Source organism: Rhinolophus sinicus, chromosome 16 (assembly GCF_057876585.1).
Source record: "Rhinolophus sinicus isolate RSI-liver-muscle chromosome 16, RSI-T2T, whole genome shotgun sequence".
NCBI lineage: Eukaryota > Metazoa > Chordata > Mammalia > Chiroptera > Rhinolophidae > Rhinolophus > Rhinolophus sinicus.
The window spans coordinates 45188970-45203276 of NC_142516.1; the positions used below are offsets into that span (position 1 = coordinate 45188970).

Genomic DNA, 14307 nt, shown 5'->3' on the forward strand with positions numbered 1-14307 from the left:
CATTCTAATGGTAGACTTTCCAATTATATAAGAAATCAACTCCTTTATAATTTAAGCTTTTTGGAATCAAAACCAATTAACTGGTACACAGACGATTTACTGTATTATGTGACTTCCAACAATGGTCATATCTGAATGGAATAAGAGAGGGCCCCAGACCTTTGAGCAGACAATATGCAGGCTGGGCAGTGGTCTATGAACTAGCTGGGTACAAAAGCTCTATCCAATAGGGACATCACATCCAGGGAAATGATTGACCAAAATCAATCCATTTGGCCTCAAGTCCTTCAGTAAGTCTCCTGGCAGCAGCAAGTGTAGCTGAATTTGAAACAGAGGAGAGCTGCACATGGCGGGGGGACTGGAAGTGGACTAGAGAGCATAGCCTTCTCCTACCAACATTGTACCATGTCCCCAAACCATTTCAAAATTCCCCAGCATCTTCCCCAGGGAAAAACTATTAGTTAGAAAAATGTGATATAATATGAAATAGACATGATAGCACACGAAATCAATTACATAAATTGTGGGATATAGTCACAGTTTTAGTTCTCTATCACAGAATTAAAAAGTCACATTTCGTCTCCATTATGAGAGAAATTAGAAACAAAGAAAAAATGTGAGTACATTCTCATACCTGGGCTCTGTCAGATTGTGCAGCCCGGGCCATCACCATGCCCTGCAGCAGGAAGGCCCCTAATCGTGGAACAACTGTGGAGAGAAAGTAACAGGTCTGGGCCTGCCCTCCAGGTAGTTACAAAACAAGCGGCAATATCCTCACTCACCAGTCAGTTCCAAAATGCAAGTCAATCAGAGAAGCCCAGCTATACTGTTCCTGTTTTTCTGTGATGCTGGCTCTGGGTGGAGATCTCTAACTTCTGTATTTCCACATGTCCTTCCAATAAAGCCCTCTTAATTACAGTACCTCTCTCCTTTGAAAACTCAACACTATTTTCAATAAATATCCAATTTTTCCAAGTAGCTCTCTCAAAAAGAGAGTTTATCTTCCCTCTGACACATTTTATTTGTATTTTTTAACTGTAAAAAAAAGAAAAACAAAAAATGAGTATTTTTCTCCCAGAGCAACATTTGTTTAAACAGCCCTGAGGCTAGTCTGAAATCATAGTTGTTGCATCACTAGTTTCCACCAGATGGCGCTGTTGCTGGGTCACACACCCGGAGTCCTACAAAACTTAATCGCATTACTGAATAAACACCAACAACTGCTTCACAGAGATACCGGTAACTGCTCCTCCCCTCCCCCCGCCCCTTCTTGAGACGTTACCACTGTCAAAACAACTACCATCTCGGTAATTGAGCCCTGGACACTCAACTCTCTCAGAGGGTTTATTATTGAGCTAAACCGTCCCTTAGATGCAATGGCGTTCTGTTGGAATCTAGTAGGGAAGATGGCCATTTAGCAAATGATTACACAAATAAACATAATCACCAACTCTGATTTGTGCTACTGAAGAAAACAAAGGTACCTGGTGCTAACACTACACATGACCAAATCTGAGGGGCAGAATCCAAAAGTGCAAAAGGAGCTAAATATGGGGGGTGGGGGGGAAGCATTTTCCCAAAGAGGTGGAACAGCAAGCAAGAAGGCACTAAGGCTGGAAGGATCATGGCACTTTAGAAAGGCCAAAAAAAGGCGCAGCCGGAGCTTTGAAATCGAGGATAAGAGCAAAAGAAAAGAGAACCGAGTGATCCCATTGAGAGGTCTCAGGCTTCAATGACCAACTACACAAATGGCCCCCAAATTTATATCTCTCATCACCTTCACTTCCAAGTTGCATATATGGCCCTACTTGATCTTTCCACTTAGTTGTTTCAAAGGCACCTTATAATACAAGTGCAGCACTGAATTCGTGATCTTTTCCGGTCTGATCCGCTGCTACCTGAGTATTGATGACGCACAACTCATACATTCAGCTGCAAAATTTGGAAAATTGAAAAGAGTCCTTGAATCCTCCTTCAATTCATCCTTAGCAGCATAGACAATCTAGCACCAAATCCTGTTGATTTCATCTACCAAATCTGACAGCTTTTCTGTAGATCAGTGATTCTCCAAGTGTGGTCTACAAACTAGCAACATTAGCATCTCCAGGGAACTTGTCAGAAACGCAGATTCTCAGGCCCTGCTCCAGACCACTGAATCAAAAGAGACCAGAAATCTGCATGTTAACAAGCCCTCCAGGGGATTGGAAATCCACCACAGTTTGAGAACCACTGTCCTATACCCGAAGCCTCTCTGCTGTTGCAAAGAACCTATTTCATCATTTCTTACCTGAACTACCTGCAGTGACTTCACAATCGTTCTTCTCCGCATCCACTAAAGCCTCCTTCTAGGGTGTATCTCAACCCTGGCAGATATTACAGTCTACTGGGATCCACTCTAAACCAACTAAATCTGAATCTCTGGGGTTGGGGCCCAGGCTTTGGTATTGTTTAAAAGCTGCACTGAGAACTCAACATCGATCCATTCTAAACTGCAGCTAGACTGATTTTTAAAAAATGCTAATCTGCTCTTGTAATTCCCCTACGTAAACCCAGCCAGAAGCAAGCCCACATTCCTAATACCTATGAGGCAGGTAAATGATTGGTGCCTCTGCCCTTAAAGCCATACACCCTTGGGGCTTCTATCAACCACACTGGTCTTCAATCTTTGCAGACTCCTTGCTTCCTCTTCTTTTAGAGTTTTGTACGAGTTGCTTGTTCTCTTGGCCTAAATTGCTCTGTCTTACCCTTTTCACCTAGTAATCCTCACTCATTCTGTAGATCTCAGTTACATCTTCCTTTCCCCCAGGGAAGACTTTCCCAACCTTCTTTGTCATGGGGAAGGCTGGGCTGGGGAGGATCCAGATATCCCAGTTTGTCCAGGAAGTCCTGATTTATGGACTTAACGACTTATAGATTTCTTTATTTATAATTTTACATTTACTTGTGATTATTTAATTCTTCTCCATCTTCCTCACTGGATCGTAAACTGGAAGAGTTTGATACACAAGTCACGGTAACAAATATTTTTTGAACAACTTTTTTGAGGTGGGCACTAATTAGCATTCCAATTTATGTAGGGGAAAACTGAGTCTAGAGAGTTAAAGCATCTTGCCCAGATCACACAGCTAGTGAATAGTGTGGCTGTAATTTGAACCTAGGTCAGAGATTTTTTAACATCATAACCACCAAGCTGTTCTGGAGGAGAGATTTCTACTGCCTAATTGAGTGCCTGAGTTTCCACAGTAGGTAAGGATTAAGTTTTGCTTGGCTCTTATTAGAACTGAGCTCAGCTTGAAGACTACACAGCTACTTCCTTTCCATTGAAATTGCAATCTGCTCCAAGGAAATGAAGCTTATGGCTCTCAGGGTATAAAGGGCAAATGTGTGGGAGAAGCCAGAGATCAAACGGTCAAGTATACTTGTTACAGAATTTTTCATGAGCTGAATTCAAATGCTATCAATGGAGCAATTCTCTCTTGAATCTGAAAGAGTGAGAACAAAGGGTGGGGGGAAAGGCAGCTGCTGGTGCATAATCAGGAGCCAGATGGAATGGTCCAGCCTGGGGACGTGGAGTAGATGCAGCCAGGGGCTGCGACACAGGTCACAAGAGAAGCAGGTCACAAGAGAAGCCGATGTAGCAGAAGCTAAGAAGCTGCCTCTCCCTCAGGGAACCAACCCATCCCTGGTAGTTCTAATTCGCCAGGGGATCCCCTCCTCTGGTACCAGCTGTCCTTCCTCTTTCTACATAAGACTGAGTTAGAACTCCAGGAAATCATTTTGTCTCTTTGAGTCTCGGTTTCCTCATATGCAAAATGAGGAAGTTTAACTTAGATGACCTTGAAAGATGCTCTCAGCTCTAAAATTCTATGGTTCTGTGACCCACAGCCAATGCTGTTAGTAGGATTGACTCCAAAAAAGACAGGAACATTTGGATATTGCTAAAAATCCTCTTCTCAAAATCAGAAAAAGCATGGCCCATTGATGCTATTCCACAATCCTTACTGCATCTGATCCTGAAGAAACTGCTTCAGGTCAAGTCCAGCCTGCTTTGAAGTCTAAATTCAACCATGAATTTCATAGCAAAATGAATCCAAAGCAGAGTGAATATCACTAATCTACCAATTCCCCAAACTGAGGTAAACTAAAATATTATGACAGAAACAAACACTTAACAGAAAAAAATTGGTAGCAGTTTTTCTTAATAATTTCATTTGTTTGCATTAGAATGAATCATGTATAATTTTAGACAAATCAGAATAAATCCATGTTACAGTTCACATTCATGAAACAGTGTATTGAATCTATATTTTACAGTTGGATCAAAACATTTTTATAAGGTTTATGTCGGCACTAGAAGTAAGTAGTTATGAGGCAGGACTGGCTCGGGAAATGAGATGAATTCAGCTCTGATACGCCTTCGCTCATGCTGTTTATTTTTGTCTAGAAGGCTCATTCCCCAATTTCACCTAGAGAAATCTTGCCATTTCTCCCACCTTGTCACCAACCTGGGAAGCAGTTTTAAAACATGACCTCCAGATTCTTTGACCTTCCTCCTTTTGAAACATAGTCTACTTGTATGTTCCCTCCCCTTAAATTTGGGCTTTATAACTCCTCAATTAATACAACATGGTAGAGGTGATGCCATGCCAGTTTCCAGATTCAGGCTTTAAGAAACGGGCAGTATTTACTTTTTGCCTTGGAACCTAGCCGTCATGCTGTGAGGAAGCCCAACAGCCACAGGTATAGGCCATGTGCAGGTGGTCTAGCTGACGGTCACAGTGGAGGTCTCAGTCTATAGCCAGAATCAACTGCCAGACGTGTGGGTGATCAAGCTCTCTCAGATGACTCTGGTCCCCAGTTTTTGAGCTGTCCCAGCTGACGTCACGTGGTGTAGAAATGAGCTGTTCCCATCCCACCCTATCCAAATTTCATCTTCATGAGAAAATCAAATGATTGTTGCTGTCCTCAGCCTTTAAGTTTGGGATGGTTTGTTATGCAGCAAAAGGTAACAAGAACAGAAGACTTCCTTAAATCCTTCCTATTAGAATGATAGTCCTGAGGGCAGGTCACAATTATTTCCATTCTCTCCTCCTTTGGGGTACACGACAGAAATGCAGTTCCCACCTGCTTTGAATTTAGACATGGTCATATGATAGATTATGGCCAATGGAATATGACTGGAAAGGAATATATGCCGATTCTGGGCAGAAGCTTTAAAATCTACTGTGCAATCCACCAAGTTCCCTTCCCCTGTCACAGTGATGGTAGAAACCCACATGGAAATTAATCTTCAATCAGCTAGACTCCCTGATGGGACTAGGACAAGCAGGGCAGATTGCCAACCTGTGTTGGACATACAGCATGAAAGAAAAATAATTATTTGTTGGGTTAAGCCACTGAGATTTTAAAAAATAATTTGTTACCAGCATATGACCAGGTTTCTCAGTGGCAACACTACAGACACTTGGGGCTAGATAATTCTTTGTTGGACATACAGTCCTGTGCATTGTAGGATGTTCAACAGCACCCTGGCCTCCACCCACTAGATGTCAATAGCGCCACCACCCCTAGTTGAGTCAACCAAAAATGTCTCCAAACTTTGCCAAATGTCCCTTAGAAGTAGCCCCAGTTGAGAACCACTGACCTAGACGATTCCAACTGATAAAACCATCAGCAAGAGGAATGAGTTGTTTTCTCTTCCACTTTCAAAGCCCTTCACAGACTCTTTTCTATAGCACTCATATTATCCGCAATATTGAATTACAGTTAGTTCCTTCGACTCTGTCACCCTGAAGACTCTGAGGGCAGGGGGGAAAGTAGGACAGGTGCAATGATCTCCTTAAAGCTTGAGTTTTCTGTTAGTGACGTACCAACAGAAAGGTGCATCAGATGGCTAAAACCCACAGTCTCTCCTAGCAAGGTGACCCAGTTCAGGGCCACCACAAATAGTTATACAGTGTGCAGATTGCACAACGGTACCCAACCACAGGGATAAGTGGTAATGAGGTCCATTCCACTCTGCTTACTATGCTACCTCCACGCAGAAGGAGGGAGTTTTTCTTAGTCATCTGTCTAATGAAGTCTTTTTAAAAACTTGACTCCAAGGCCAGCTGCTGCTCTGACCCAGGTTGTGGGGGAATCTGGGATACATCTACATAGAACAGGACTTAGAAAATCTGATGTTCACATAGGGATTCCCTTTGTCCTGAATCTTGGAGAGAGATGGAAAGTGAGTTCAAGCCACTGGACAAGAGTGAGTATAAGTAACTCAAGTTAAGACTGTCTATTTGGAGAAGAAATACAGTGAAAAGTTAAGTCTTCTTCCTACTTCTGCTCCCTAATAGTCCCTCCTAGGGTCAGCTACTATTATTAGTTTCTTCTGTGTTCTTCAAGAGGAACTGTATATATTAGTGTGTGTCAAAATTAGTCCTTGGGTAAATTATATCCAAAAGTACATAGCCAGTAGGAATCTCTGCAACTGCTGTTTATGAGATTTCCCTCCAATACTGCTCAAGCAGCTCTTCTTGATGTTGTAAATTAACTACTAAAGTCACACAGGTCAGGGTGGCGACATGGTCAGTGGAAGTCCAACATCAATATGGGCAAGCCCCAGTGTGCATCTACCTATGCCCCAACCACTGCACACCCATCTCCCCAGCCCTATACAACACACATCATGATGCTTGGTGGTTAATTGTATAGAACTGTGTTTTTGTCAAATCACCACCACATTCTATCCTGACAGCAGATCAATCTGAGCCAATACCTTCTCTACTGACATCTTCCCCAAGAAGTTACCATATGCCATATTCACTTCATGCTTCTCTATTTCAGTCATTTCCAATCCAGAGAAACTCTTCATCTTGAGGACATCCATATGTTCTTAATCATCATGCCCTCTCTCTATCTCAGGAAAATACCGTTAAATCTCTATCATCACTTTTTGCTTCTCTTTTCTTCTTGCATTGTCTTCTCCTTCCCTCTTTTACTTCCTCTTTATTATGACTGTCAGTGGAGACACAGCCCCAATCATGATGGATAGACATTGGTGAAGTCCCAGTGATAATCCTCTATCAAGAAAAAGAACTAGAATTTTTAAATTGAAATGTGATAAAGACTAGTTTGGTGAAATTCCCAGAAGCCCCTTTGCAAAATAACCCTACTCACCTCTATATAAGCCTGTCTTCCTCAAGGAGCCATATTAATGATAATCTACTCCTTTATTAATAATGCTCTGCAGCAACACTGACAACAATGTTTTGTCATTTCTCCCTGCAATTTACTGACATTATGCTTTCTTCATGCATCTTCCTTGGCTTCAAATGACCTCCCCTCATTTTTTCGCCTTTGAAAAACCTCTGTATCTTTTCAGCCTTTGCAGAATGAATTGTTCCTTCTACTACACCCCTCCATCAAATAGCTTTTATTGCTGTTTAACACCCATTTCATTTGTCTTGCATTATTTGTATTTGTCTCTCCTCCTTAGCCTTCAAGGCTCTTGAGAGACTGAGCCTTGTTAAGATTTGTAAACCTCTCTTCCAGGAGCACATCTGTCAGGCATATGGTAAATGAACCATACAGTGAAATGGAATCAGCTTCTGTGGGTTGGACTAGGAACCTAACGACCACTCACAAAATTATCTCCCTGCAAAAACGTATTGGTTTTTCAAACAACTGACTTATTGGTTTATTTACATCCCACTTTATTCCATAATTTCAGGCAGCCTATAGACACTTTTACAATTATTTTATAGTGGCATATTTTGTAAACTTAAGTCAGGATTAAAGATCAATATCAAGAAGAAAGGAAGAACCCAGATATGTGAGCCACAAAATCTTACATAGACATAAAAGTTGGGCTACAAGTTTGGCTCTGAGCTTCCTGGCAGCCAAAGCACAAATGAAAATATGTTCAATTACATTCTTCTCGTTGTTCAGAAGGAGAAAACATACCATTGCTTGGGGGAAGCAAAATTTTCCTGGCACTCAGTTCTGAAACAAAAGCTCTTGTATAAGATTTCTCATAGGGGACATTGAGTAGGCCAACAATTCACTCTCACTTGGAATTTTGGTGCATAATTTGTTCTCGGGGCTGCATGAAGGGTCATGTGGCAAGAGGCAAAGCCAGAGAGGTTAATTAAAGTGGTGAAGCTATTTTATCTGCTCTTAAATAACACAGATTATGTTGTTGTCATTGGTTTTGTTTGTTTGTAGTAACAATGGAGACATTTATGTTTCTGCTTTGTAGAAGTTTTGAATGGGGAATGGTAGATCCCTAACTCAATATTTCTGAGGGTTAGCATGAGTTTAACAAATGGCATATTTAAAAAAGGGCGTTGAATAACTTACATTTAAGCATTAAACCAGAGAAATTACTAAAATAGAAATTTTAAAATCTAATATGAAAAACTCAAGATTTTCAAAATCAATAGTTACATTCAGTTGTGTTTTCCCCGTACACTGAAGTAGCAATTCCACAACATAAGGATTCTATGTGGTAAATTAGCACACAACTAGAGAAGGCAGAGAGGCCAATGAGAAGGGGCAGAAGAGGGATTTTAAAAGATTAGTGAACCTCTTTGGAAACTTCCAAGGGGGCTATTTGCATGTCTCACTGTCAGAAGTAAATCAGCCTTTGGATAGTAACTAAATCCCCAGTTAACACACAGGCTGCTTATCCAAGCCAAGATCAACTGTGCTTTAAATTTTATTTTAAATATTTAGGGGGACAAAAACTAAATCAGCTGTATAGCCAGAACATTAAATCATAGCAAAATTTTCTAAATGTGTTTTTATTACACTTTGCCAACTTTTACAAATCCTTGTATGCTTATTGTTAAGTATAAGATGCCATCATTCCCTCTAAAGTTATTCAACATGAAAATTAACAGCACTGTTGTACTAATTCTGTTTGTTGCCAGCCATCTCCCAAGTATTCTTTTGAACCCAAGAAGAAAAATAATTCAGACTTATTTACCGTGTTATGGAGCATGAGGATGTAAAATGTAGAGAGTTCACCCCCAAAATAGTTCACTAATAAAAATAACCAGACTTTTGAGTCACTCCCCATTACTGAGTTTTATCTATAGAGCGCTATACTATTACTCAGGAAAAGCAGTGGAGATGAGAAGGCAAAGAAACTATTAAGCAGAATATATCAAGAATATATTTGAAATTTGAGAATTTGAAATTCAGCTGCTTTGATACTTCTTCCAAGGTCACTGTATGGTGAAACTGTCATTCCTCTTTTAATAATAAAGTTGAACCAAGAGGACTCACAGCTAGGAGCTCTAATCCAGTGAGAATCCATTTAGAAATGAGAATGAAAGCTATAAATGTATCCTATGCATCTCAATATACCAACTGCCATTCCCATTAGCTTACAACCCCATGAGCAAGCACTGACCATTATAGACAGCCAGGGAAATAACCTAATATTTATTTATGGAACATTCTTGTAAAAGGTGGCACTGAAGAAACAATCTCGGAAGCTGAATGTAATGTAACTGAAGAACAATAAATAACTAAGGAACCCTAAACTAAGTTTTCCTTGTCAACCTCCTACTTCCCCTTATTCTACTTAACTATGATGCCTCAGCCATCCAAGGAAACTTTATGTATTTTGAACTCCAAAATGCTAGTCCTTCACCAACCATTATGCATTATTTAAAGATATTGGAATAAATTCATTTTTCAAATGTAGTCTAAATGACATAAAAAATTCTTTTGTAGTTAGGATCAAACTGTTGTACAAAGTACACACACTTTTGCTGGGCAACCTGGACTTTCTGCACATATAGAAAGAGGCAGAGTCAGCAAGAGGAGTTTGCCACCCTGAAACCTCTGACTAAGGGCAGAGTATCATGGGAGCATTTCTGGTTTGACTCGAGCATCATCTAACCCTGAATGATTATAGTTTGGAGGAGGTGCCAGTTATCAGCAGATCCATGTTCAAAAACCTCCCCAGCCTTGCTTCACTTTGAAGAAATACAGTTCAAGGCTAAATGAAACTTTCCAAGGCCGCTGGATGTTTGTATTTCTTAGTCTGGGAATCTCAGCTTGAAGTAGACTGTGTGTGTGTGTGTGTGTGTGTGTGTGTGTGTGTGTGTGTGTGGTATGTGCCCACATGTACATGTGCACCCCAAGGTTTAGAAAGGAGGGTTGGAAGTCAGTGTCTTCAATGCCTTAAATCGTCAAAGAAAGATATTACATATGAGGCAAAATAGGGCAAACCTGAAGCCAGGTGGGGTACTGTGCTTGTTCAGCCAGATACCGTGAATGCTGTAAAGGAAATGAGAAGGGTGTGTGCAATAAAACTGCTGGTTGAGAAAGATATGAGTGAGGCTGCACAGTGAGCTGATAGTGAGGTTACTGGGAAAGAAATAAAGCCATTCTTCCAAGCAAAGAAATAAGGAAAAAGAGGCAAGACAATACAGTGGGGAAATACATGGGACTCTAGGTTGGTGGTTCTTAAACTTTAGGGTATATCAGAATCACCAGGGGGGCTTGATAAAATACAGATTTCTGCATCCCCCCCCCCCCCCCCAGAGAAACTGACTTAGTAGGTCTGAGATGGCCTATTTGCATTTCTAACAAGATCGCAGGTTACACCTTTTCTGCTGGTCCAGGGACCACACTTTTTAAGTAGCAAGACTGTAGATAGCTCACAGATCTGAATCTGAAGATCTGCTCTGCCATTTCCCAACTGGGTGCTGTTGGAAGATTACCTAGACTCTCCAAATCTTGGTTTCCTCATCCTTACAATAAAGATAATGATATATACTTCATAAGAGTGTTATGAAAATTAAAGGAAATGACATATTTGAAGCATATGGGACATAGTAGAAACTTTACAAGTACTTTCATTTCCACCCCTCTGAGGGCAGAGTTAGGGAAACGGAATCATGACCCAGGAGGAGCTCCAGGAAAAAAGGTAGGGACTATGTGCCCAGAATCTAAAGCAGTGTTTCTCAATCCTGGGCAGGCATCAGAATCAACTGGGGTGCCACTGAGGAGTGGAGATTTCTGAGCGCCATCCTTGCGTCAAAAGGACTGGCATGGAGATTGGGTGATTCTGGGGACCCGCTAGAATTGAGCCCAGAGACACAGAGAAATGTAAGCCTGAGATTTCCAAGGCAGAGTCCTGGACAGCAGAGACCAGGCAGGTGACTCAGGGAACTGGAAAGACAAAGTTATAGATTCAAGGGCAATAATGGGATTAGGAGAAAGAAACCAGAGACAGCAGCTTGCAGAGAAGAAAGGAGCGTGTAAAAGGGTCAGTGTGAGTATGTGCTTAGGTTACCAAACTTTGACCTGTACTTGAAACAAGGCAGATGAACAGATTATAAACAATGTCTAAATATACACGTGATTACAACCCCTGACTCTGGAGAAAGGCTCAGTTCTGTAATCAAATGGATGTGTTGATTTTTAAAAGTAAAAACGGTAGGACAAAGAAGTGAAAAGGAATTGGGAAAATTCCAGAAGCCTTGGATCCTCAAACAGCAGTCCTCAATTCCAGTTTACTCTCCTCAGATCAATTCCAGTGGCACAAAGTGGAAAGTTATTAACCGGCCAGCATCAATAGTAACTAAGACAGGGAGCTTTCTATTCTGGGATGCCTCATTCATTCTATTCTTCCCCTAGGCCCTCAGGCACCACTAAAGTGTGTTTCTCAGAATGCCAGACTTAGAGAAAGGCTGCGGGTGGCAAACATGAAAAATGACATATTATAACACATCCTTGACTATGCCCAAGGCATATTAGCATATTTAAAACTTTAAGAACGCTCTCCTATTGGAAATCCTTATTTCACTAAAAGCTTTTGTAGCAGCCCTCCTGTCGCTAATTCCTGGGAACATGCCATTGGAAACACTGGCCCATGGCAAAGTCTGTAGTGGCCACACCCTCTGCATGCCCCATTGCCAAGATCAGGAACTGAAAGCTGCACTGTCTTAAATGCAGAGTTGTTCATGCCCCAAAACACTTCCTGTTTGGAATAAAACTTCTCTCCGCTCTCAGATTCGCCGCGTGCACAGGAGGGATAAGAGTGTGGCTTGTTTGTCAGTTGGCTTTCGTCACTGGAATGGTTAGTAAGCTGATAGTACTTTTGATAACATGGACATACCTGCGTGGGATTCTTCACCCTCTGTAGGGACACTGGGACACTGGGACACACACACACACACACACACACAGAGTAGGATGGAGAGAAATTATTAGTGTTAAAGAAAGAATGACACGATCAAAGTCCTTGAGAAGGAAAATAAAACTGTAAGAGGGGAAGATGAAAACACAGTATGCTGGCTGGGTGAAGGCCCATAACTCAGTTGGCTTATTTTCCAGCAAGCTACTAATCCCCTCCCTTGAAATCCTAGCTTGTAAATATATTTATAGCTGCTCAGACATAATATGCCAGATACTAAGAAATCCACTTAGTCATTGTTCCTGGTGAACCAGTTTTGCAAGAGTTAATCTAATCCTTTGCATAAAGCTGAAAAGAGTTTGCCAAAAGCTTTAGCAAGGAAGAGTTGTGCTCTGTGCCTAAAGGTTGGCTGATCTCAATCAGCCTGCTACAGAAACTAAGATGTTATTTATTTACTGGGTGAGCTGTTGTTGATCTGACTAGAAATGAAGGCACAGCACAGTGGCCCGCCGGGTACCCATGTTGAGTGACACTTCTCTTTTTTATACAATCACAGTGAGTGCCCTGAGAGTTTGATGCTTCTTGTTCCTTTGTTCCGACCACCCCCCCTGGACCTAAGCATAACTGTCTGAAAAGTAGGAGCTTCTAAATCAGTTGTGCCAGGTTGTCATATCAATTCCCAGAGTGACTGAAGCATTTTAAAGCCATTAATCTAAATGTGACTCTCCTAGGGGGTGAGCCACTGGAGGGCAGGAACAATGGTAGCTCCAGAATTTCTAAGAGAGGGGCAAGGGGCATAGGTGTTACTGGAAAAGGAACAGTTGGAGGCTTTACCCAGAGGACTTGAGTTGAAATGATGACTGCATAGTAAGCACATTAATTATCATTAGACTATACGCTATGGGTCAATAAAAAGCAATAGGTTTTTCTGAAGATCATTTCAATAAGATTGAGAAAAATCCTACTTGCTGATATCGCAGAGTAAGAATGCCAAGGTTGGTGAGTGAAGTGTGTTCTAGGAGGTAGGAGTTGGGAGTGTAGTGAGAGGCTGGGCAATGCCCATCAACAATCCCTTGGTACCCGGGAGGAAACAGAACTGATTCAGCTTAACACCCCAGCTCTTAGCTCATAATTGGCACAAGTAGGAATTGGGTACCTGTTTGTTGATGCAAAGGATCGCTGAGCATTTGAAGGAGAGGAGGAAGGGAAGATTACAGAAGACAGAGGCGGGAAGGGAAAGAACAGAACGATGAAGAGGTCAGACAGGAAAGAGAGAAAAAAGAGAAGAAAGAGAGGAGGAGAGGGAGAAGAAAAGAAAGAGGAAAGAACATGACACATTTTGTACACAAGTTGAGATTATACAAGACGTTTATGGGGTGTCTCAAAGTTCATATGTGTTTTTACCCTCTTGACCAACTTCTATAGCTGTGGGAGCTTACTATAATCACAGTTCTTGCTCTATGAAATTGGACTTCTTTTTGGCTCTGAGCTACTTTCTAGAAGTGATTTCACATAGCTTGCTCTGGTATCTTCAGGGGATTTTGACACTCGCCTCTTGCACTTGTGATGCCGTCTCTTTAGGCACAAAGGAAACTTGTCTTACTTCTTACAGGTTTCCCACCAAAAACATTTTCATGGACCTTCTCCTAACAAATTCTTTCTATACTTCAGAACATTTGTTTAGCTGATGGGAAGATACAGGAGACCAGTTTTAATCAGCCCAGCCCTCCTGCCTGATTCAGAGATACCAATCAGAAGCCAATGCTTTACAACTCTGTCATTTCCACTCTAGAGAAAATAAAAAAAAGCCCTGAATTGTGAAATAACAAGATGAGCAATACAGAAGGAATGAGAGGAGAGAGAGAGAAAGAGAGAAAGAGAGAAAGAGAGCGAGAGAGAGAGAGAGAGAGAGAGAGCGAGCGAGAGAGAGAGAAAGAGAGAGAGAGAGAGAGAGACATCAGAGCAAAGACCTAGGGCCACCCTGAAGAGCTGCTGTTAATCCTACACACTTCTGGTATAAGGCTGCTTTGTTTCTTCTGGGCAAGAATGGGCCAATAAAAGGCAAACCATCTGTGTATGTATGTCTCTCAGATGCCTACAAAATTGCCCGTAGTTGTTACCTTCTGGGAAGCTCAGACTTGTCATTACTCCCAATTTTTGTT

The 14307-nt window shown here is 41.5% G+C and overlaps 1 protein-coding gene across 6 annotated transcripts in view; it reads right to left on the reverse strand.

Moving 5' to 3' along the window:
- Positions 1 to 14307, reverse strand: part of TMC1 (transmembrane channel like 1) — a 242620-nt gene that overhangs the window by 158287 nt on the left and 70026 nt on the right. Inside the window, exon 1 of one of the 6 annotated variants that reach the window (XM_088793258.1) lies at positions 635 to 774. The exons of the other annotated variants lie outside the window; for them this stretch is intronic. The gene's annotated coding sequence lies outside the window, so the exon portion shown is untranslated. Of the gene's footprint in view, positions 1 to 634; positions 775 to 14307 lie in introns of those variants that run through there. 6 annotated transcript variants of the gene reach the window in all.